At 34.8% G+C, this 26341-nt stretch overlaps 1 long non-coding RNA gene across 1 annotated transcript in view; it reads left to right on the forward strand.

Annotated features, from left to right (window-relative positions):
• Positions 1-26341, forward strand: part of LOC127551388 (uncharacterized) — a 68049-nt gene that overhangs the window by 35612 nt on the left and 6096 nt on the right. Inside the window, exon 2 of the long non-coding RNA XR_007951077.1 lies at positions 16376-16473. This is a non-coding gene — a long non-coding RNA (uncharacterized LOC127551388). The remainder of the gene's footprint in view (positions 1-16375; positions 16474-26341) is intronic.

Genomic DNA, 26341 nt, shown 5'->3' on the forward strand with positions numbered 1-26341 from the left:
GAAAGACTTACGTGAACTGATGCTGAGTGAAATGAGCAGAACCAGGTGATCATTATATACTTCAACAACAATACTGTATGAGGATGTATTCTTATGAAAGTGGATATCTTCGACAAAGAGAAGATCCAAGGAACACTGGGGAATGAGTGTAAACTGTTTGTATTTTTGTTTTTCTTCCCAGGTTATTTTTACCTTCTGAATCCAATTCTTCCTGTGCAACAAGAGAACTGTTCGGTTCTACACACGTATATTGTATCTAGGATATACTATAACATATTTAACATGTATAAGACTGCTTGCCATCTAGAGAAGGGAGTGGAGGGAAGGAAAGGAAAAGTCGGAACAGAAGTGAGTGCAAGGGATAATGTTGTAAAAAAAAAAATACTCATGCATATGTACTGTCAATAAAAAGTTATAATAAAAAAAGAACTAAAAAAAAAAAAGAAAAAGAAAAAGGAAATCTTTCTTACTACATCTACCAGATCAGCCAATCCCAGCTGAACCAAGGTTATGGAATTTGCCAATTTCTAGCAATGTTCTGCCTTCCTCATGGACATATAAGCAATTATTTGCTATTGGTTGAAGGGCAAAGATAGCATGTAGGTGGCAACAATAGTCAAAAAGAACTCTAGATATGAGTTAGTCCAATTTTATTTTATAGATGAAGAAACTTGAACTCAGATAGATGAAATAATTTGTGGGAAGATGGGTGCCAGACTCTGGACTCAGGATTTAAAAAACAACATATTTATTAAGTGCCTAATATATTCTAGGTAAGTGCTAAAACTAAGCCCAATGCTTTCCCTTACCACCCCCACTCTCACTTGAACACATTGCTTCCCTATTAAAACATCATATTTATCCCTGTTATAACAGGAATGAAAATAGAAAGAGCAAAGGGTATTTCATGACTTGATGGATGTTTTTCCCATCCTAACTTGGTTTATCCCATAATTATGTAACTATCTTTGACACACTTTCTTCATCTCCAATTCATAGCAAAGATAATTCCAATTTGCCCCTTCATAATTCTAGAGACAACTCAAATCCTATTAGGACATACTTTTTTCTTATTGGTTATAGAATGCACTTGCCCTGCAATCATGTCATTTGCCATTTCATGGTCCTTTTCCTCTGTCACTTCTAACCTTTGAAGGAAAAAAGAAGGTTCCTTTTTGGAACCCAAATTTATTTCACTGTTTCTAGGCCACTCGTTCTACTACCATTCATATTCTCTTATTCCTGCCATAAAGAAATACTGTCGGGGACTTCCGGTTAAGATGGCGGAGAGGAGGCTCACAGTTGCATAAGCTCCGCGCTTTCTCTCACTATCCACTTCATTACAAGCCTCTGAATCAATGCTTGACTGAAAAAAACCCACAAATAGTTACCAAGAGAAGCCATCCTTGAGATCCGCCAAGAAAGGTCTGTCTTTACTGGAGGGCTGGGGCGGTTTTAGATCGGGCGCAGGCTGAGGGCAGCGGCAGTGAGAGCACGGGAGCAGACCGGAGAGGGGGTGGGGAGTGATCGTAGCCGTCTCTGCGGGGAGAGGTTCGCTACAGGTTTGGAACCTGCAGCAAGTCAACAGCCCAGCAGAGAAGCTAAAAACACCGGGGCTGAAGAATACAACCCCAAACAGCTGGAGCCCCTCAGGACCTGGCCGCCTCCCCTTCCCCCCCCTCAGTGACTCAGCACGCTCTGGAATCTCAGAGCGCAGGCGCAGCACAGTCCTGCTAGTGCCTCACTGCTGCCCCCTGCAGTCTGTAGAGGAAGCTCGATAACACACCCAGCCCCCCCCCCCCCCAAAGAAAGACTCCAGTTTTTTCTGTTTTTCTTTGGTAGTTTGTCTCTGATTAATAGACAGAATGAGCAAGAAGCTGAAGAGGACTTTAACCCTTGACAGCTTCTACACAGATAGAGAGCAGACTCTAAATCCTGAGGAGACTAAAAACAGGCAGTCCCCAGGTGATTCCCCAAAAGAGGAGATCGTCTGTTCCTCAGCACAGATGAACCTCATAGAAGTGATTAAAAAGGCTCTCACAAGGGAGCTAGAAGAAAAATGGGAAAAGAGTCTGGAGAAAGTTAAAGAGAGAGTGGATAAAGAAGTAAAATCCTTGAAAAATAGGATTAGTGAACTGGAAACAGAAAACAGCTCTCTAAAAAACAAAATTGGCGAAATGGAAAAAAATTCCACAGAACAAAAGAACTCAATTGGACAATTAGAGAAAGATTTTAAAAAAGTGAGTGAAGAGAATACTTCACTGAAAATCAGAATTGAACAAGTGGAACTGAATGACTCGAGGAGACAAGAAGAATCAGTCAAGCAAATCCAAAAAAATCAAACAATGGAGAAAAATGTGAAATACCTTCTGGGGAAGACAACAGACCTGGAAAACAGATCCAGGAGAGACAATCTGAGAATCATTGGACTCCCAGAAAAACATGATGAAAAAAAGAGCCTGGACACTGTCTTCCAGGAAATTATCAAAGAGAATTGCCCAGAAGTCATAGGAACAGAGGAAAAAATAAACATTGAAAGGATTCATCGATCACCCACTGAAAGGGATCCTAAAATCAAAACACCAAGGAATATAGTGGCCAAATGCCAGAACCCTCAGATGAAAGAAAAAATATTGCAAGCGGCTAGAAAAACCCAATTCAAGTATCAAGGAGCCACAATAAGGATCACCCAGGATCTGGCAGCATCCACATTAAAAGATCGAAGGGCCTGGAATATGATATTCCGAAAGGCTAAGGAACTTGGTATGCAACCAAAAATAACTTACCCAGCGAGAATGAGCATCTTTTTCCAGGGAAGAAGATGGACATTCAACGAAGTAAGCGAATTTCATCTATTTCTGATGAAAAAACCAGAACTTAACAAAAAGTTTGATCTACAAATATAGAACTCAAGAGAAATCTAAAAAGGTAAAGATTAATCTTGGGAACTATATTTTGACTATATAGATGTATAAAGAATACATGTATACCTTGTTCTAGAAATTGATGTGGAAAGGACATTGTACCAGAAAAAGGGTAAAGTGGGGGTAGTACATCTCATGAAGAGGCATAGGAAACCTATTATATCTGAGAGAAAGAATGGAGGGGGATGAATATAGTGGGTATCTTACTGCCTTCAGAATTGGCTTTAAGTGAAAAATCTTAAGACATATTCAATCTATGGTGAAACTTCTCCCATCTCATTGAAAAGTGAGAAGGGAAAAGTGGAAAGGGAAGGAATAAGCTAAGCGGAAGGGAATACGGGAACTGGGAGGGAAAGGGGTAAGATAGGGGGAGGAACTCTAAGGCGGGGGGAGGGACACTAAAAAGGGAGGGCTGTGAGAAGCAAGGGGTGCTCACAAGCTTAATACTTGGAAGGGGGGGAAAGGGGAAAGAAGGGAGGAAAGCATAAACCGGGGTTAACAAGATGGCAAGTAATACAGAATTGGTCATTCTAACCATAAACGTGAACGGGGTAAACTCCCCATAAAGAGGAAGCGGTTAGCAGAATGGATTAAAAGCCAGAATCCTACAATATGTTGTTTACAGGAAACACACCTGAAGCGGGGAGATACATGCAGGTTAAAGGTAAAAGGTTGGAGCAAAATCTACTATGCTTCAGGTGAAGTCAAAAAAGCAGGGGTAGCCATCCTGATCTCAGATCAAGCTAAAGCAAAAATTGACCTAATTAAAAGAGATAAGGAAGGACACTATATCTTGCTAAAGGGTAGCATGGATAATGAAGCACTATCTATATTAAACATATATGCACCAAGTGGGGTAGCATCTAAATTCTTAAAAGAGAAACTAAGAGAACTGCAAGAAGAAATAGACAGTAAAACTATAATAGTGGGAGATCTTAACCTTGCACTCTCAGAATTAGATAAATCAAACCAGAAAATAAATAAGAAAGAAGTCAAAGAGGTAAACAGAATACTAGAAAAGCTAGATATGATAGATCTCTGGAGAAAATGTAATGGAGACAGAAAGGAATACACTTTCTTTTCAGCAGTTCATGGAACCTATACAAAAATTGACCATATATTAGGACATAAAAACCTCAAACTCAAATGTAGTAAGGCAGAAATAGTAAATGCATCCTTTTCAGACCACGATGCAATGAAAATTACATTCAACAAAAAAGCAGGGGGAAGTAGACCAAAAAATAATTGGAAACTAAATAATCTCATACTAAAGAATGATTGGGTAAAACAGCAAATCATAGACATAATTAATAACTTCACCCAAGAAAACGATAATAATGAGACATCATACCAAAATGTATGGGATGCAGCCAAAGCGGTAATAAGGGGAAATTTCATATCTCTAGAGGCCTATTTGTATAAAATAGAGAAAGAGAAGGTCAATGAATTGGGTTTGCAATTAAAAATGCTAGAAAAGGAACAAATTAAAAACCCCCAGTCAAACACTAAACTTGAAATTCTAAAAGTAAAAGGTGAGATCAATAAAATTGAAAGTAAAAAAACTATTGAATTGATTAATAAAACTAAGAGTTGGTTCTATGAAAAAACCAACAAAATAGACAAACCCTTAGTAAATCTGATTAAAAAAAGGAAAGAGGAAAATCAAATTGTTAGTCTTAAAAATGAAAAGGGAGAACTCACCACTAACGAAGAGGAAATTAGAGCAATAATTAGGAGTTACTTTGCCCAACTTTATGCCAATAAATTCGACAACTTAAATGAAATAGAAAAATACCTCCAAAAATACAGCTTGCCCAAACTAACAGAGGAAGAAGTAAATATCCTAAACAGTCCCATCTCAGAAAAAGAAATAGAACAAACTATCAATCAACTCCCTAAGAAAAAATCCCCAGGACCAGATGGATTTACATGTGAATTCTACCAAACATTTAAAGAACAATTAACTCCAATGTTATATAAACTATTTGAAAAAATAGGGATTGAAGGAGTCCTACCAAACTCCTTTTATGACACAGATATGGTACTGATACCTAAACCAGGTAGGCTGAAAACAGAGAAAGAAAATTATAGACCAATCTCCCTAATGAATATTGATGCTAAAATCTTAAATAAAATATTAGCAAAAAGATTACAGAAAATTGTCACCAGGATAATACACTATGACCAAGTAGGATTTATACCAGGAATGCAGGGCTGGTTCAATATTAGGAAAACTATTAGCATAATTGACTATATCAATAACCAAACAAACAAAAACCACATGATCATCTCAATAGATGCAGAAAAAGCATTTGATAAAATCCAACATCCATTCCTAATAAAAACACTTGAGAGCATAGGAATAAATGGACTTTTCCTTAAAATAGTCAGGAGCATATATTTAAAACCATCAGTAAGCATCATATGCAATGGGGAAAAACTGGAACCTTTCCCAGTAAGATCTGGAGTGAAGCAAGGTTGCCCACTATCACCATTATTATTTAATATCGTATTAGAAACACTAGCCTCGGCAATAAGAGTCGAGAAAGATATAAAAGGAATTAGAGTAGGCAATGAGGAAACCAAACTATCACTCTTTGCAGATGATATGATGGTATACCTAGAGAACCCCAGAGATTCTACCAAAAAGCTATTGGAAATAATTCATAATTTTAGCAAAGTAGCTGGCTACAAAATAAATCCCCATAAATCCTCAGCATTTTTATACATCACCAACAAAACCCAACAGCAAGAGATACAAAGAGAAATTCCATTCAGAATAACTGTTGATACCATAAAATATTTGGGAATCTATCTACCAAAGGAAAGTCAGGAATTATATGAGCAAAATTATAAAAAAGTCTCCACACAAATAAAGTCAGACTTAAATAATTGGAAAAATATTAAGTGCTCTTGGATCGGCCGAGCGAACATAATAAAGATGACAATACTCCCTAAACTAATCTATTTATTTAGTGCTATACCAATCAGACTTCCAAGAAAATATTTTATTGATCTAGAAAAAATAACAACAAAATTCATATGGAACAATAAAAAGTCGAGAATCTCAAGGGAATTAATGAAAAAAAAATCAAATGAAGGTGGCCTAGCTGTACCTGATCTAAAATTATATTATAAAGCAGCAGTCACCAAAACCATTTGGTATTGGCTAAGAAATAGATTAGTGGATCAGTGGAAAAGGCTAGGCTCACAAGACAGAATAGTCAATTATAGCAATCTAGTGTTTGACAAACCCAAAGCCCCTAACTTCTGGGAAAAGAATTCATTATTTGATAAAAACTGCTGGGATAATTGGAAATTAGTATGGCAGAAATTAGGCATGGACCCACACTTAACACCATATACCAAGATAAGATCAAAATGGGTCTATGACCTAGGCATAAAGAATGAGATTATAAATAAATTAGAGGAACATAGAATAGTTTATCTCTCAGACTTGTGGAGGAGAAAGAAATTTGTGACCAAAGATGAACTAGAGACCATTACTGATCACAGAATAGAAAATTTCGATTACATCAAATTAAAAAGCCTTTGTACAAATAAAACTAATGCAAACAAGATTAGAAGGGAAACAACAAACTGGGAAAACATTTTCACAGTTAAAGGTTCTGATAAAGGCCTCATTTCCAAAATATATAGAGAACTGACTCAAATTTATAAGAAATCAAGCCATTCTCCAATTGATAAATGGTCAAAGGATATGAACAGACAATTTTCAGAGGATGAGATTGAAACTATTACCACTCATATGAAAGAGTGTTCCAAATCATTATTGATCAGAGAAATGCAAATTAAGACAACTCTGAGATACCACTACACACCTGTCAGATTGGCTAAGATGACAGGAAAAAATAATGATGAATGTTGGAGGGGATGCGGGAAAACTGGGACACTAATGCATTGTTGGTGGAGTTGTGAACGAATCCAACCATTCTGGAGAGCAATCTGGAATTATGCCCAAAAAATTATCAAAATGTGCATATCCTTTGATCCAGCAGTGTTTCTATTGGGCTTATATCCCAAAGAAATACTAAAGAAGGGAAAGGGACCTGTATGTGCCAAAATGTTTGTAGCAGCCCTGTTTGTAGTGGCTAGAAACTGGAAAATGAATGGATGCCCATCAATCGGAGAATGGCTGGGTAAATTGTGGTATATGAATGTTATGGAATATTATTGTTCTGTAAGAAATGACCAGCAGGATGAATACAGAGAGGCTTGGAGAGACCTACATGAACTGATGCTAAGTGAAATGAGCAGAACCAGGTGATCATTATACACTTCGACAACGATATTGTATGAGGATGTATTCTTATGAAAGTGGATATCTTCGACAAAGAGAAGATCTAAGGAACACTAGGGAATGAGTGTAAACTGTTTGCATTTTTGTTTTTCTTCCCGCATTATTTATACCTTCTGAATCCAATTCTCCCTACGCAACAAGAGAACTGTTCGGTTCTGCAAACATATATTGTATCTAGGATATACTGCAACATATCCAACATATAAAGGACTGCTTGCCATCTAGGGGAGGGGGTGGAGGGAGGGAGGGGAAAAAAATCGGAACAGAAATGAGTGTCAATATAATGTAATTATTAAATAAAAAAAAAAAAAAAAAAAAAAAGAAATACTGTCCTCATAGCAGTTTTCTCTATAATCTAAATATAAACTCTTTATTAATATTAGTGTATTTTAGATTTTTTGTTTTGTTTTGAGTGAGCTATTTTAACTGGCCCTAGCCAGTTCTCAAAGTTGATTCTAATCCTTAGCTTGGGTTCAATTGCCGTTCTAATTTCAGTGTCCTAGTGAAAAGAAGATTGTCTTGGAGTCAGAAGATCTGGATTTGAATCCCAATCTAATAAATATGTAGCACTGAGCAAATCACTTAGCTTTTCCTAGATTCAATTTCCTCATCTGCAGAATGAGAATAGTAACATTATTACATCCCTCGTAGGAATATTATGTGGTGTACAAATAAATGTAAGCACTTATTATTGATTGTTGTGGTCTACAGAACAATAGGAAAATGTGCAGTAGGCATAATTAATTTGCAGGATATTACCAATGATGATTTGAACACAAAGAGTGATGTAAATCATTTTAGTAGTTTCAGAATTGCAGGCTACTTTCTGATCCCCCACTCACACGTCCACTGCCTCCCTTTTTAATCCAAGCTATCTTCCTTGTATGTATCTGATTCTATTTCTAAATTTCCTTTTCTTCCCTCTTTTAAGTTTTAAAAGGTTTCATTGATGTCCATTTCTTTCTGTTCTTTTATGAATGTTATTTCACTATCCTCAAACTTCTCTCCCTTACTCAATGTTAGAAGATCTGTTGAAAAATCTCCAAAATGTTTGGGTGGAGCCCCAGTGGAAGATTTGTGAAAGAACATAATTAAGAAGCCAGAATGAGAAAGTATGTATAGATATTAGTGTATACTATTGGAGGGAGTACCCACACTAAAGTGATCAAAAATCCAATAATAATAGGAACAATACCAAAGCCAAGATGATAATTTATCAAATGAGACTGTGTCAAATGAGATATGTTTTTTAAAACTTTAAAGGTTTTTTCTTTATTGCCTATATCAAGAAAATTGACCTTTCTTTGTGTTCTCAAACTAGCACATTCCCATTTTTTCTTTCAGTCTTATCCTACTCCTTTCTTTTCCTTGGGGAAATTTTGTTTCAAAGTTTTGTGACACTTTATTACTAGACTAAAATTCTTAATAATAATAATATAAATTATGGCAGGTGTGAAGTCTACTATTCTTCACATTATGGTCACTAGTCTGATATATCCACTAGCCTGGAAATATTCAAAGTTCTCTTATCATCCAGACTTCTTATGCAGCACTCATACCTCTTCCTTCCTTTTTAGTCCTTCTATATATTTTATTCCAAAGTGTGGATTTATCATTTTCTTGATTTGGTTACTCCCTCCAGTGATATAGATTAGAATCCTTAAATGCCTTCTCATTATGGGAAATTCTGCCCATGCATGTCCCTAAATTATCCATAGAGGACCTATCCAATTCAATGATGACCTTTCTATTCATTTAACATATTAGGGATTCCAATACAGCATTTATTCTGTCCATTTGTTTTCTCGAATAAAAAAAGATCTATCATATAACCAGTTTATACACTTCTTCAGTCATAAGTAATGTTGATATCTTTATCTTCATGAAATCATTCCCCCTCAGCAAAAAAACCCCCACCTCTATTTAGAATTTTCCTATTACTCTTTAAGGCACCACTATTTTTCCAGTCACAAAGATTTGTAACCTTGATTCCTCATTTACCACACAAATCCAATCTAATGACAACTCTTTATTGCCACAACATCTTTTATATGCATCCTTTTTTTCTTCACATTCATAGCAACCTAGTTCAAATTGTTGTCACCTCTTGCCTGAATTATTGCAATAGCTTTCTAGATTCCCTGAATCAAGTCTCTTTCAATTGCAATCCATTCTTCATACAGCTGCCAAAATGATGTTCTTAAAGCATAGATCATAGAATCATAGTATGTGAGAGCTAGAATCTCAGCAACTATCTAGTCCAATATATATACCAAAAAAAAAAAAAAAACTTTTCTATAACAGCAGTCATCCAGTATTTTTATTAAGATCTCCAAGAAAGAGGAAGCCATCACCACTTGAGAAAAATCATTCCATTTTTGTACAGTTCAAATTGTTAGAAAGTTTTTTTCTGACATTGAACCAAAATCTACCTTTTTGTGACTTTCACCTATTATTCCTGGTTTTGTCCTATGAGTTTAAAATCCCTTCCTCACATGAAAGTCCTTCAAATTACCTGGATAGTGTCCCCTTGGAGCTTTTTTTCTTCAGGCTAAAACATGCTCAACTTCTTCAACCAATCTTCGTATGTCATAAACCCAAGGCCCTTCATCATCTTAGTTGGGTTTTGACCGTGTTATAGCTCTTCTTTCTCTTCCTCTCCCTCCCTCTTCCTGTCTCTCTGTCTCTCTCTCTTCCCTCCCTCCGCTCTCTTTTTCTCTCTCTTCCTTCCTTCTTCCCTTCTTCCTTCCCTCCCTTCCCCTTCTTTCTCTCCTTCTTGATTACCTAGAGAGTCAAATATAAACTCCCCATGTTTAAATGTCTTCACAAACTGGTCCCTTCTTATCTTTTCAGTCTTCTTACACATTACTCCCCATCTCTTAACAATCCGGACATATTGATCTACTTGCATCTACTTTTTTATACTTGAAATGTACTTGAATTGACTCTTTCTGCCTTTCATTATCATTGTTAAGTTTGGGGCATATTCTTATGGCATAATAGAAAGCCATCATATTAATTTACCATAACTTATACATTTCAGAAATTGATGGGAATCCCCTTAGTTTCTTTATCACTACAGAGTTTCTTTAATTATTTTTATGCATATATTTTTTCCCATTCTTTGATTTCTTGGGGGTATAGAGCTACTAGTGGCATCTTTGGATTAAAGAATCTTTCAGATCTCTGGGTCATAATTTAATAACTTTTGGGGCATATTTTCAAATTACCTTCCAGAATGACAACACCATCTCATACCCACAGTTCATTAATCTGCTTATTTTCCAATAGCCCTCCAAATTTGTGATTCTTCCTTTTTTTGGAGAGGGATGTAAACTTTGAAAATTTGATGAGTGGAATGTAGATTCCCCAAAGTAGTTTTAATTTGCATTTCTCTAATCAATAGTGATCAAAAGCATTTTTCATACAGTTATTTATAGCTTGTATTCTTTCTTCTGAAAACCAAAAGCAGTATTATCAATTAAGGAATGTCTCTTATTTGAACTAGGTTGCTATGAATGTGAAGAATTCCCTATATAGCTTAGAAATGAGATTTTTATCAGACAGACATACTGCCTCCCATTTACCTGTTTTCTTCTAATTTATCTACATTGGTTTTATTTGTGTATTCAAAATTATTCCTTTAATTTTTGTATTTCTTTTGATCTCTTGTTTTATCATGAACTCCATATCTATAAATATGACAAGTAATTTCTTTCTTCATCCCCTAATTTGTTTATGAAATCATCTCTTATCTCTAAGCCATATATCCATTTGAAGCTCCTCATGGATCATGGTGTGAAATGTTAGTCTATAATGATTGTTTTTAACTAGGCTGCTTTCCTGTTTTCCCAATATATTTTATTGAATAAATAATACTGTAATAGCTGGGATGTTTAGATTTATCAAAAATTAAATTATTATGCTTGTTTGCTTCCATGCCTTGTGTACCTTATCTGTCCCATCAATCAATCTCTCTTTCTTAACCATACTCAATTGTTCTTTATAACATAGTAGTTTGAAACTTGCATTGCTAAGACTCCTTCGTTCCCACTTTTATTATTTCCCTTGAGATTCTCGACTTTTTGTTCCTCCAAATTGATTGTTATTATTTTTTCACAGTTTTAGAAAGAGATAGTATTGTAATTTTAATTATATTGGTTCAATCTATTCATGAACAATCAATGTCTCTCCAGTTACTAAGATCTGTATTTGTATTTTGTAATTGTGGTCATATAGTTTGTAGTTGGCAGGTAAACTCCCAAGTATTTTACACTTTTTCTATCTAGTTAATTGCTTTATTTAGTTTTTAGTTGAGTTTCTAAGGTTCTCTAAATTTGATGATTTTTGTTTCCTCTTTGTCCATAACTATCCCCTAAATTATTTTTTCTTATATGGTTGCTATAATTAGCATTTCTGTCACTATATTGAAGAATGATAGTGATAATGGACATCTTTGCTTTGCCCCTGTTCTTGTTGAAAAGGCTTCTAGTTTATTCCTATTATGACTAATGCTGACTCTTATTTTTAGATTAAAATCTCTTATCATATTAAGGAAAGATTGAGTTTGCTTTTTATTACTTAAAAAATCAGGAATGAGTATTTTATCCTGTCAAAAGCCTTTTCTATGTTGATGGAATTATATGTTAGTCTTATTAATATTGTCAATTATGTTTATATTTTTGAAATAATGAGCCAACCCTACATTCATAATATAAGTCCAATTTGGTAATAGTATATAATTTTTGTGATATATTATTTTAGCCTCATTGCTAAAATATAACTTTTTTGCATTTATATTTATTAAGAATATGGTCAGTAGATTTCTTTTTCCATTTTTACCCTGCCTATTTTAAATATCAAAACTATATATATATGATAGAAATAATTTGATAGGATCTCTTATCTTCCCATTTGTCAAAGAATTTATGTAATGTTAAAATTAATTGTTCTTTGAATGTTTGATAAAATTATTCTGTTTTTTATTAGGGATTTATTTATAGCTTATTCAATTTCTTTTTATGAGATTTCTTATTCTGTTAATCTCAATATTACATATATTTTTGCAAATATTTATTCCTTTCATTTAGTATGTCAGTTTTGTTGTCACGTACAGGGTAAAACAGGTCCTGATAATTTCTTTGATTTCTCTTCATTGGTTGTGAATTTATTTGCCTCTTTTAATTGTTATCTTAATTAATTGGCTTTCTTTTTGAAAAAAAATCAAATTAATTAATGGTTTATCCACTTTATTATTTTTAAACAAGTTCCTAGTTTTATTTACAAATTCAATGTGTGTTTTTGTTTTGTTTTGTTTTTTGCTTTCTACTTTAATCTCTTAGATTTTTAGGATTTTAGTGTTTAATTGAGAGTTTGGGATTTTTGGTTGTTTGGGGAATTTTTTTTTTTAGTTGTATAAACAATTTGCTGATGTGATCTTTTTTAATTGATAAAAGTGTTTAGGGATATAGATTTTTCCCTAAGTACTTCTTTGGCTTCATTCCCTCAATTTTTGTATGTTGTTTCATTGTCAGCATTATCTTTAATGAAATGATCATTTTATGTTTTGTTCTTTGATAAACCTATTCTTTTGGATTAAAATTATTTGATCTCGAATTTTTAATCATTTCTGTTTTTAACTGTTGATTGAATGTAATTTTATTGCATTGTGTTCCATTAAATATGCATTTAATATTTCTGTTTTTATGCATCTGTTTCTGCATCTGCCAAATTTTTATGTTCTAATACATGGTCAATTTTTGTAAAAGTGACATGCACACAAAATGTTTGTAGCAGCCCTGTTTGTAGTGGCTAGAAACTGGAAAATGAATGGATGCCCATCAATTGGAGAATGGCTGGGTAAATTGTGGTATATGAATGTTATGGAATATTATTGTTCTGTAAGAAATGACCAGCAGGATGAATACAGAGAGGCTTGGAGAGACCTACATGAACTGATGCTAAGTGAAATGAGCAGAACCAGGAGATCATTATACACTTCGACAACAATATTGTATGAGGACATATTTTGATGGAAGTGGATGTCTTTGACAAAGAGACCTGAGTTTCAATTGATAAATGACGGACAAAAGCAGCTACACCCAAAGAAAGAACACTGGGAAACGAATGTGAACTATCTGCATTTTTGTTTTTCTTCCCGGATTATTTATACCTTCTGAATCCAATTCTCCCTACGCAACAAGAGAACTGTTCGGTTCTGCAAACATATATTGTATCTAGGATATACTGCAACATATCCAACATATAAAGGACTGCTTGCCATCTAGGGGAGGGGGTGGAGGGAGGGAGGGGAAAAAAAATCGGAACAGAAAAGAGTGTCAATATAATGTAATTATTAAATAAAAAATTTAAAAAATAAATAAATAAATAAAATTAAAAAAAAAAAGTGACATGCACAGTCAAGGAATATGCATAATCCATTATACTTATATTAGAAGCTTATCATATATAACATTATCTCCAGAAGTTTATCACATATAATTTTTCTCAAATTTTATTCCTATCCTTTACTTCCTTTTTATTTTATTTTTTGGTTAGTTTATCTAAATTTGAGAGGAGGTTAAATTGACGTCCTCCACTACTATAGTTTTATTTCTACCTACAATTCATTTAACTTTTCCATTTAAATATTTAACTGTTATGTTATTTAGTTCATATATGCCTAATATTCATATTAATTAGTTATATCTAGTTCTTTTCAGCAAATTGAAGTTCCCCATTTTGCTTTTTTAATTAAGCTTATTTTGATCAAATTATCCCTGACATTTTTTACTTTGGCTGAAGCTTAAATTTTTCCACTCCCTTATTTTAACTCTTTGTGCATCTTTCTATTTCAAATGTATTCTTATAAACAATATATTATGAATTCTACTTTCTAATTCATTCTGCTCTCTTCTTCTATTATATGAGTGAATTTATCCCATTCACATTCATAGCTATGATTGTTAATTGTGTATCTATGTCCATCCTCTTCTCTTGTATATTTCCTTTTCTTTGCTTCTTGTCCCTTCTTTATAAAAGAGAAGACAGTGAAAGATAATAATAATAATGATGATAATAGCATTTATATAGGGCCTTAAGATTTACAAAATACTTTATAAATATTATTTCACTTTGTTCTCACAACAACCTTGAGAGATAGGTACTGTTATTATCCCTATTTTATAAATAATAAAACTGAGTCAGACAGAGGTTGTGACTTTCCCAGGTAGGTAGAAAGTGCCTGAGGCAGGGCGTGGGTAACTTCAACAGGGTTTCTTAACTCCAAGACTATTACTCTTTCCACTGTATCAGGTAGATAACTAGAGAGGGAGTGAGTTCAGCACTAGTGCTCTCAATTTGGTTTAACTTGTTTCTGTTTTCTTATCTCTCTTCCTTTTCTATCACCTGGAATTCTGTAACAAGTTTTTATCATTTTAAAATGTCTCTTTGAAGCTCCCTATTTTAAGTTTGCCTTCCTTAGTTAGAGTTTGTTTTGCTTAAGATTAATTACTTCCTTGACCTATCCTTCTTATCTTTTCTATTTTCCTATTTTTGTCCTGTTTGCCTGCTGAAGTATATTTTCATATCCAAATGTATATGTGCACATATTTTTGTCCTTCTATCAGTTAGGATGAGACTAAGGTTCAAGTATCAGTCACTCTTTTATTTTTCTCCTTATTTATAATAGTCTCTATTTATATACTGCAATTACTTGAGAAACTTTTTCTCCCCCTACCCATGGTATTCATTTTACCCTCTCTTACCACTTTTCATTCCTAGACTCTTTGTCTAATCAAAGGCTTTCTAGAATCCCTTAAAAAGAGAGAGCTCTGAAGGGATATGTGTATCATCATTTTCTCATAATAAAATCTAAACGGTTTGTTTGAATTTAGTCCCTTAAGATTGCTTGCTCATGTGTTTATGTTTCTCTTGACTCCTTGACTTTCAAAGGTTTGATGCAGCTCTGGTCTTTTCATCAGGAATACTTAAAAGTTCTTTATTACATTAAAGATTTATTTTTGCCCTTGTAGGATTATACTCAGTTTTGCTAGGTCTTGCTTTGCTACATAGTACATTGTTCTCTTTTAGTCCCTATGCACTTGAAGACTCGATGTCACACTGCTGGCAAGAACCATTTTCAATATCCAAATACCTCTGTATCTCCCTATATGGGTCTGGTTAGAAATATGACTCTTTCTGATTTTTTTCCCTTGAAGTTACCAGTCAGTACTCAGGCTGTTTTCTAGACCTTTGTCCAAAAGTTATTCTGGGGAGCTCAATTATCCTTTGTCTGCTATACTACCATTTTTACTCCATTGCTTTCATTTTATAGATGTTAGAAATCAAGGGCCAAGAAAGCTAAGAATTGTGACCAAGGTCACATAGGTAATAAGAGTCAGAATTGTGATTTGAACTCAGGCCATCTGAATTCAAAGCCATATTGACTCTACTAATTAAGCTAAAAAATCATACACAGGGGAATCATTCACAATCAGGTTTATGGTTTCTTGTATCCTCATAGAAACATATGATTTCATATTGGTGGACAATTCATATAATCATCCAATCATCTGTAGGAAATTCTTATGAGCAAAAATTACCTCTGTAATCTTCTGAATCGTTTTTTCCAATGGGGTCAGATGTGATTCCAGGCCCTTGGTCTCCTAGTTGTCAATTATTTTCTAAATAGTGCCATGAAACTGATTTTATGACCATTCCCAATAACCCCTTCCCCTCCATCTCTCCTCAGTCAGAATAGTCTTGTTTACTTCCATCACTTTTTATGTCACATTAGTTATATATCTAGCTTCCTGTTATCCAGACATTAGTTTGTTGGAAATGAAAAATGACAGCCCACTTTCAATCAATCAGAAATGGTCACCAGTATATAACTGAAGCTTAGTATTTCACCATACAGATGGTCACTGTCTTCTTGATTTTCCTTCTCTTGTCAAAGCAGAAGTAGTGCCCAATATAGAAGTCAGAACTTTACCATAATTGAAATAAATACCCAAACTCAAAAAACTACCATATTTCTTACAGAATCAGGCTTTAAACCCTTTCAAGAATGTAGTCAGACTTACCATCTATGAAGCTGAACTCCAATTCTCTCTCTTTTCCTACCCAGACCCTTATCACACCTGAAGTCTAATTTGATTAGCAAGACACTTGACCAAGATTCTTATCTTACATTCTTCTAAACAATCCAGAGAAAGGGAAGGACAGGTAAGTATCTTTAGAAAGAAGGTAGATGAATATGGAAGGGGAAGGATGAATACTAGTGTCCATCCACCTGTAAACACAACCACCAGTGAACACAGAAGAAAAGGAGGGGACTAAAAGGAGGGAGCTGCGTGACTGCAAGGGCTGGTGAGCAATTTACTGGAGGAACTCATTTGGTGAAATCTATTCTGAGTTAATTAAAGATGGCTGACAGAGGTCATCACCATGGTAACAATTAAAGCCAGGAAGGAGGCCTCATTAGGCTTCATTTTAACAACACCCGTTATTTTTAACAGAGATCTGAGTGAAGGAAGGAATTTCTAGGCCATTTCCTTTTTCTTTTTCCTTTTCTATATGTCTGACCAAGTCCTAGAAATGCCCATGTTAGATAAGTGATAAAGAGAGTAAGAAGGAAGTAGTCAGAGGGTTCCAGTGTCTTACAGAGAAAAAGATAAGCCAACAGGTCTCTTTTCTAGTCTTTTGCTTTCCTCACTCCCTCTAACTCCATCTCATGTCTCCTACCAGACTGTAAAAATATAACTATACTAGATTGCTATCAAAGAGAAACTCCACTGTGAGAGGCTGGTTGGGGAAGAACTGAAATGCAATGCCAGTTTATTCTTTTAAAAAATTTAATTATTTTTATTGATAGATTTTCATATAACATTCGTCTCTGAAAAACCTGTCCCTGTTTCCACCTAGCCACCCATTTTTATAATAAGTGATTTTAAAAAAAAGAAAGATACTTTAGTATATCTAACCAACATTTCAACTAGTTTATATCCATTTTCTCACACCACTGCAAAAAACTTTTCTTCAGGATTAAGGTTGGTCATTTTAAAAATATAGTATTTGGTTTCTTTTATTATTTCTATTTATGTTGCTATAGTCGTTGTGTATATAATTTTACTGGTTCTGCTTGCTTCATGATATATCTATTCATATAATCTTCTCACATTTCTTTTAATTCATAATATTGATTGTGCAATTATATGCCATAGCATCTATGTACCAAAACTTGTTTTGCCTTTTCCCTACCAATGGGCATCCACTTTGTTCCCAGTTCTTTGTTACTACAAAAAAGGAAGTTATGAATATTCTAATTTACATGGAACCTATCTTTTTGCCCTGACAGTTTATTTTAAAAATAAATCTTTTGTTTTTACATTGCCTGTATTTCCCCAGTATCTTTTCTTCATCCTATTCTTAGAGAACCATCCATTTAATAAAGAATTTGGAAGTTTATAATTTTAAAAAAATCAATAGATTTTGTTTTGACATAATAAACACTTCCAAAACCTTTCCCCTACAAAATGCATTGTCCCTCAAATAGTATTGATTAACAGAAAGAAGAAATAATTCTTTATTTTGACAATCAGGAACTACTGTTAGTTATTTTATATGATCAGTGTTTTATTCCTTTTTAGTGTTAGTTCTTTCTCATTTTCATCGCTTCATTCAAGTCTTAGCTTATTTCTATGAATCCTTCATTTTCATCATTTCTTTTAAATGCCAGCTTATCTTTGACTTGAACAACAGCATAGGGCAATAGGCTGAGAGGGGGGACTCCTGTATTCTATTCCCAGGCCCACCAAATGTGAGAGTCTGGTTGGGGAAGAACTGAAATGCAGTGCCAGTTTATTCTTTAAAAAAATTTAAATATTATTTTTATTGATATATTTTTATATAACATTTGTCTCTGAAAAACCTGTCCCTGTTCTATTCCCAGACCCACCAAATAATTGAATGGCCGTAGCATTATAACTTCTTTGGAGAAGCAGAATGATACTATAAAAGCACACTGGATTTTAAGAGTCAAGAGTCTTGAGATCTAATTCTGGCACTGAATTTAGCAAACTCTGTCACCTTAGAGATGAGACACTTGCCCTCTGTTGACTTGTTTTTTTTTCCAACTGAAGTGTGCATTAATTAAACTAGATCGTGTTCTTAATCTTTTTTATGTCATGTAATCTTTTGATAATGTAATGAAACCCATGAGTCCCTTCTCTGAGGAAAGAAAGGAAATGTAGTCATCAGGAATGGGACAGGACTCTGTACTGAGGAAAGATGAAAGTGCAACACTCCACTAAATCTGAGGGAAAGAGCATCCACCCAGGCCCTGTCCTGACTACTCAGAAGTCACATGGGACAGGGACAAAGCTGCACTAAATTGCCCAGCATGGGAGCCAGTCTCCAAGGAACCTATAGTCATAGACAAGAGAATCAGAAAGTGCAATAGGGAACAATAAATGGGAAAGAGTCTGAGATTACCAAAAATTTCTGGAAGAAGATAATTCAAAGGCTTTGAACATAAGAAGATAAATGAATGAAATACAGTTATCAAAATGTTTTTATAAGCAAGTTCATGGATCCCAGATTCACTAATCCCTAGTCAAGTGATCTAGTCTCTTCTAAATCTGACAGTTAAAAAACCAAAGATCTAGAATTTTAGAGATTAACCAAACCAACTCCTTCATTTAAAAAAAATAATAGTTTATAATTTTCAAAATATATGCAAAGATAGTTTTCAACATTCATCCTTACAAAACCTTGTGTTCCAATTTTTTTCCTCCCTTCTCTCACCCTCTCCCTTAGACAGCATGTAATCCAATATATGTTAAACATGTATAATTCATATATATATATATATATATATATATATCCACATTTATCATGCTACACACAAAAAAATCAAATCAAAAAGGAAAAAAATGAGAAAGAAAACAAAAACCAAGCAACAACAAAAAAGGGGGAAACGCTATGTTGTGATCCACATTCAGTCCCAACAGTCCTCTCTCTGGGTGTAGATGACTCTCTTCATTACAAGATCATTAGAATTGGCATCAGTCATCTCATTGTTGGAAAGAGTCACATCCATCAGAATTGAGAATCATATAATATTGATGTTGTCGTGTATAATGATCTCCTGGTTCTGCTCATTTCACTTAGCATCAGATCATGTAAGTCTCTCCAGGCCTCTCTGAAATCATCCTGCTTATTGTTTCTTATAGAACAGTAATATTCCATAACATTCATATACCATAACTTATTCAGCCATTCTCCAATTGATGGGCATCCATTCAATTTCCAGTTCCTTGCCACTACAAAAAGGGCTGCTACAAATATTTTGCATATGAGTCCCTTTCCTTCCTTTAAGATCTCTTTGGTATATAAGCCCAGTAGAGACACTGCTGGATCAAAGGGTATGCACAATTTGATAGCCCTTTGAACATAGTTCCAAATTGCTTGAAAATAGTTGAATCAGTTCACAACTTCACCAACAAAGTAATAGTGTTCCAGTTTTCCCATATTCCCTTCAACATTTATCATTATTTTTTCCTGTAATTTTAGACAATCTGAGAGGTATATAGTGTACCTCAGAGTTGTCTTAATTTGCATTTCTCTAACCAATAGTAATTTAGAGCATTTTTTCATATGACTAAAAATAGCTTTAATTTTTTTGCCTGAAAATTGTTCATTTCCTATGGCCATTTATCAGTTGGAGAACAGCTGGTCCCTCATTTTTTCAATTGAGGAAATTGTTGTTAAGCAAGTGACATATCGAAGGTCATTCAAATTTTTGATGACAAAGTTGAGATTTAAACCCAGCTCTCCTAACTCTTGGTTCAGCTTATTGAAATTTCTTATTGTTTTAGTAATTTACAATTTTTAATCCGTTAAGAACTTCCAAATAGATAAAATCAGTGAGAAAATCAAGGTATCTTTTTATGGGGTGATGAGGGATGAATAAAAGAAAGAAGAATGATAATTATTTTAAATTTAATTTAAAATTAAATTTAAAAAATTTTTAATTAAAAAATATAACTGGTTCCAAATCCCTACCACCCTCCTCAAGCAGTCCAATATTATAGCCATGTAGAGTCTGAGACAGAATACTCACAGTTTATAGGTTATTCTTTTATTTTTCCACTAATATTTGTTGACAGAATCAAAAACTTAGGTTTGAGCTCTGATTTTGCCAGAAGGAAGAGTCAGCTTAGGACTTTAGCAGGTAATTTAACCTTTCTGAGATTTTGCTTTCTTATTGTAAAATGAAATTGGTAGTTCTGAAATAACTTTCCAGCTCTAACAGGCTATGAGTAATTTCACAGGCAATGAGATATAATCTTCACCATGCTGTGAGGAGTGAGCTATGCACCCATCCTTATGATACTATACATGTTCAAGTATATATAGAAGTGGGATAGTAGGAGAGGGAACTACCTTATTGAATGCAGTGCAATGAAATTGCTAAGTGATATTGGTTCCATAGAACCAACATTTTTTGCAGCTTAGGGCCAGATAGGGAATATAGTGTCAGTCAACAGATTCAACAGATTTGAATTATCTGATATACAAACTTTAGTTCTCCTAAGGAGTAATCTACAATCAGCTGTGCTACCAGTTATTCAGAGATGGTGTCAATGAAGCCACGTGTATCAACACTATCTGTTACTACTATTCCACTTTAAATCCATACACTGTATGTCTAGTTGTAGAAATGGTCACAAGAGCTACCGGGTAAAAATGGGTGGGAATATGGCTGAACCACTGTAAATTCATCCCCATTGCCTTTTCTTCTCAGACCCAAGGCTAACCAGGACAGTAGATTGTTCAAGATTGTGCAACCACAAACCCAGGATTTAAAAAAAAATCTCCAAAACCAAATAAAATGGGCATTTATACACATACACATATATACAGACATATATACATCTGTGCACACACATATAAATATATATATATATACACATATATGTGTGTAATATGTATATAAACAACAAAGAGAATATTATATGAAATTACAGCTCTATTAAATCATAGGATTTAGAACTGGAAAAGCTTTTAGAGATTATTTAGCCAAACATCTTCATTTATAAATGAATAAATAGATGAGACCCCAGAGATGGCAATAATTAAAAGCATCATAGGAGCACTGAAGACTTCATGGAATAAACATGAACCGCAGGAACTAGAGCAGATAGTGATAGAGGAAAGTGATAGAAGAATCACATATGCTTCTTTTATTTATTTGTTTGTTTGTTTATTTTTGCTGAGGCAATTGTGTGCCCAGGTCACACAGCTAGGAACTGTTAAGTGTCTGAGGCTAGATTTGAACTCAGATTCTCCTGACTTCAGGACTGGTGCTCTAGCCACTACACTATTTAGCTGTCCCTGGAATCATATATACTTAAGGGACTACTTGGAGCTAGAGGGACCTGGACCAAGTAGCCACAAAGCAGAAAGAACATAGGATGTCCTTCACTGGTACGCTAAGATATATGTGAATTGTGCAAGTTTGAAGAAGGTTGTTGATTCTGTAAGGACCCTTGGTTAAGGGTCAATCCAACCAAGTATAATCTCAGGATAACATTCTAAGCCTAGAGCAAGAGATCTTTCCTTGAGGTCTTTGATCTTTTTAAAAAACATTTTTATAATTGTATTTCAACGTAATGGGTTTATTTTGTAAGAGTATGTGTGTGTGTGTGTGTATGCATATATGTATGTGTATACATATATATTTACATAAATTGTCAAAGAAATCCATGGTACAAAAAAGGATGAAAAAAACCATGATCTGGAGAACTGTGTAAATTTCTGGTAGAAAGCTGATTGTAGATCATGTATGTGGGAGGTTGCACGTTTGTCTAGCAACTTGTAGTGCTTTTTCCTTGTGGCACTGGGGAATGGAGCATCCAGGGCAGTTTTTTAAGTGTAAAGGATTTATAAAGTCTCTGGGGAGAAGGACTCAGCAGAGAAGAATAGAAAATCACCTTGGATTTTTTACAGACTCAGTTGTGCATCCTTTGTGTTTTGAGTTTTCTGTCAAGTTAAATAAAATCTGTCTACTATTTGAAATTATTTTAGCCTGAGTTTTTGCATGAAAGCTGAAGACCCTTTCTATAGAGACCGAGACAGGAACCAGATTCTGATATTTCCATAGTAAGGTACAAGGCCAAAAAAGGAGATGTGTCATAAGAAATGACTATGTATATTCAACCCTTCAAGTCTAGGAAACAGGTTACATTTGGCTCCATGTAGGTGGAAAGAGACTATGTAGCTGTCAAACCTGACATGATGGAGTCTGGCTTGAGGATTATTGTTTTCTTAAAGTCTTAACTGTTGAAATAAAACAGAGAACTAGACAACCAAGAAGGCCTGGGTTTGCTCTCCAATGGCAAATGGAGAGAAAAGAAAGCAAGTATTCTCATGAATTAGGTTAAGTATTCTTGCATTGATTAGTTCCACTTGATCCAAGAACCAGCTACACCCAGAGAACAAACACGGGGAAATGAGTATGGATCACAATATAGCATTTATATTCTTTCTGTTATTGTTTGCTTGCATTTTTGTTTTTCTTCTCAGATTATTTTTACCTTCTTTCTAAATCCAATCTTTCATGTGCAACAAGATAATTGTGTGTGTGTGTGTGTGTGTATATATATATATATATACATATAGTATTTAACATATACTTTAACATATTTAACATGTATGGGACTACCTGCCATCTAGGGGAGGGGTGGAGGAAAGGAGGGGAAAAGTTGAAACAGAAGTTATTGCAAGGGTCAATGTTGAAAAATTACTCATGCATATGTTTTGTATATAAAAAACTATAATTAAAAATGTAAAAAAAAAGTATCCTTGCATTGGAACAGCTAGTCAGGGCAGGAGATAGAATGGCAGGGCTAGAGTCTACAAGACTCATCCTCTGAGTTCAAATCTGGCCTCAGAAACTCACTAATTAGATCATTCTGAGCAAGTCACTTAATCTCTGTTCCCTTCAGTTTCTTTAATTATAAAATGGGGAATATGAATTATGATAATATTTATAAAGATCCTGGCATATAATAGCTACCTAAATTCATGTTTCCTTTCTTCTATAAATAGTAGCTGTTATTATTTATTGGCATCTAGGTGGCCCAGTGAATAGAGTGCTGGATCTGGCATTAAGAGCTCCGGAGTTCAAATCAGGTTTCATATATTTACTAATTAGCTATGTGATTCTGGGCACGTCACTTAACTCTTTTTGCCTTAGTTTCCTCATCTGTAACATGAGTTGGAGAATGAAATGGCAAAGCATTCCAGTATCTTTGTCCAGAAAATCCCAAATGAGGTCAATGAAGGGTTGTCTTGACAACAACAAAAAAATCCAATTCCATACTTCTTTAAGGTTTTCAAATTATTTTCCTCCTAATAACTCCATGAGAAAAGTATTAAAAGTATCATGGATTTCTCTTTATAATTGACTTAACTAAGCCTAAGAGATGCAAAGTGATTAGGCCCTAGTTACATACCAATAAGTGCAGGAGCTAAGATATGAAGGCATTTCTGAATCTTCTAAATACAGTGTATTTCTTGCCATTCCATGATGCCATTTTCTCAACCGCCCAGAGAAACAGGCCACAGGGACTGAAAATAGTGACTGTTGGCTGGAGGGAAAAAATGGGCTACTTATGTAGTTTAGCAGCCTACAACCAACATTGTATGTAGTAGAAAAGTTACTGAGTTGGGTTCCTTTTGTGGCTTCAATAGTATGGAGCATATATTCTAAGAGGAGAGACAAAATGTAAAATGTAGGTACATAGATGGCATAAATAGAGAAGATGGCAGTAATTTAAAGGGAGAAGGTATTAGCAGCTAGCCAGACCAGGAAAAACCTTTTGCAAAAAGTGGACTCTAAGTTGAGTCTTAAGTTTATTTATCTATTCATTTATTTGTTTATTTATGGAAGTATTTGGAGTTAAGTGACTTGCCTAGGATCACATAGCTAGTAAGTGTCTGAGGTCAAATTTGAACACTCTTCACTCCAGAGCCAGAGTGTTCTATCCACTATCTATCACCCATCTGCCTGAGGTATTAAAAAGGAATGAGGGATACTAAGAGACAGAAGTGAAGTTACAAAATACTTCAGATGCGGGGGGGGGGGGGGGGAGGAAGCAAAGACAAGGAGATGAGAGATGGAGAATTATCTTTTAGAAACAAAAAGGGATCAGTGTCCTTGGATAGTTAGTAGAAAGGAGTAATTATAAGAAGATTGGAAAAGTAGGAAGAGAACAAGTCATGAAGAGCTTTAAAAGCTAGGCAGAATATTATGTATTTTATTGTGAAAGTAATAGGGAGTTACTGGGACTTATAGAACAGGAGAATAACATAATCACACCTATACTTTAGAAGAACATCTTAGTAGCTTAGTGAAGAAGGATGGATCAGAGTAGAAAGAGATTTGAGAGAAGAAGGTCAATTAGAAGGCTATTGCAACAATCTAATGAAAGGTGATGAAGGTTTGAGCTAGGGTTATAATTATGAGAATGGAGAGAAGGCAATGTATATGAAAGACATTATAATGGTAGAAATGACAAGATTTTGGCAATAGCTTAGCTATGTTAGATGAATAGTTAAGGATTTAAATCCTGGGTGATTAAGAGAGTAGTGGATCAACAATCTCAAATACTGCAGAAAGGGAAGGATCAGAATGGAGAAAAAGCTATTAGATCTGGCAAGTAAAAATATTGATAATTTTAGAAAAGACAGCTGCAGAGGTCAGTGGGTTTAGAAGCCAATGAAAAGAGAAGGCACTCTCCAGCTTCCCTCTAGCTTTGAGATCTATGATATGAGCACCTTTGACTAACTCACATCACACCTCTCATTTCCCCCATCAAAACAGGAGGAAATCAGATTAATGGATTTTAAGGCCCCTTTCATTAGATTCTATATTTTAGTGCTCTTTTTTTACTTGTAGAGATGACCACATTTGCATACATGGATGGGCATTTCAGGTTTGTGGAAATACTGAGGAGAGGGACTTCAAAAAGCTTATTTGGGCCTCTTAATTCCATGTGGTCATCTCTAGAAGTGAAAAAAAACTGAAATATGGAATCTAAAGCTGAAAGGGCCCTTAAAATCTGTCTAGTTTACTTCTTCCTATTTTGATGGGGGAATATTTGGGATATTCTTGGCAAAGGTACTTGCCATTTTCTCCCACAGCTCATTTTTCAGATGAGGAAACAGGATTAAGTTACTTATCCACAACTAGTAGGTGTCTAGATTTGAACTCAGGTCCTCCTGGCTTCAGAGCTAGTATTCTGTCCACTGCACTACCTCACTGTCTTGACTTTACAGAGGAAACAAAGGTAGTGAGAGCCTTGTAGCTAAGGAAGTGAGTGCCTTGCAGGTCCTTACAGGTCAGAATTGTTCATCCTCAATATTCTCCCCATCACTCAGTCAGTCAATAAGCATTTATTAGTCACTTGCCATCAAACTGACAGAGAAGGACAAAAGATAATCATTGTTCTCAAAGAATTCCAGAGACTGCATGAAAATATCTATGTACAAATAAAATATATACAGAATAAATTAGAGATATTCAACAGAAGGAAAGCAAACAGCTGATTCTTAAGCCAATCACATTCTTGATTATTTCCTGAAGCTCAGAAAAGGTTTTTAGCTTAGTCATTTAAAAGGGCATTTATATGTGTCTCCTAGGACTCTTCATAGGAGTTCAAAGCCCTGGATGATTTAAAGAGAGATCCCATTGTCCTAGAGAGAAAAGATACTGCCTATTTCCTGAGTGTAAGGAGAGCTTTGGGAGTAGGGGAAAGAATACCTCAGTGACTCCAACTTGTATGGGAAATGTTGGTGTGTCTCTGGGCAGAATTTGAGATCGTGTCATTTATGAGACTAAATAGACAAAAGTTCTCTTCAAATCCATTCATTGTTAGCTGAAGAGGCAATAGAAACTTCCAATCTACAAGGGAGAACTGGTTTCCTTGAATATAATGCAAGGAGGTAGATGGGTAAGAGCCTGAACTCCCATCCCCACTATGAAAGCTGTCATCTGCTCACATTGAACCTGAGTTGGGGGAGGGAT

This window comes from Antechinus flavipes, chromosome 2, assembly GCF_016432865.1.
Source record: "Antechinus flavipes isolate AdamAnt ecotype Samford, QLD, Australia chromosome 2, AdamAnt_v2, whole genome shotgun sequence".
Lineage (NCBI taxonomy): Eukaryota > Metazoa > Chordata > Mammalia > Dasyuromorphia > Dasyuridae > Antechinus > Antechinus flavipes.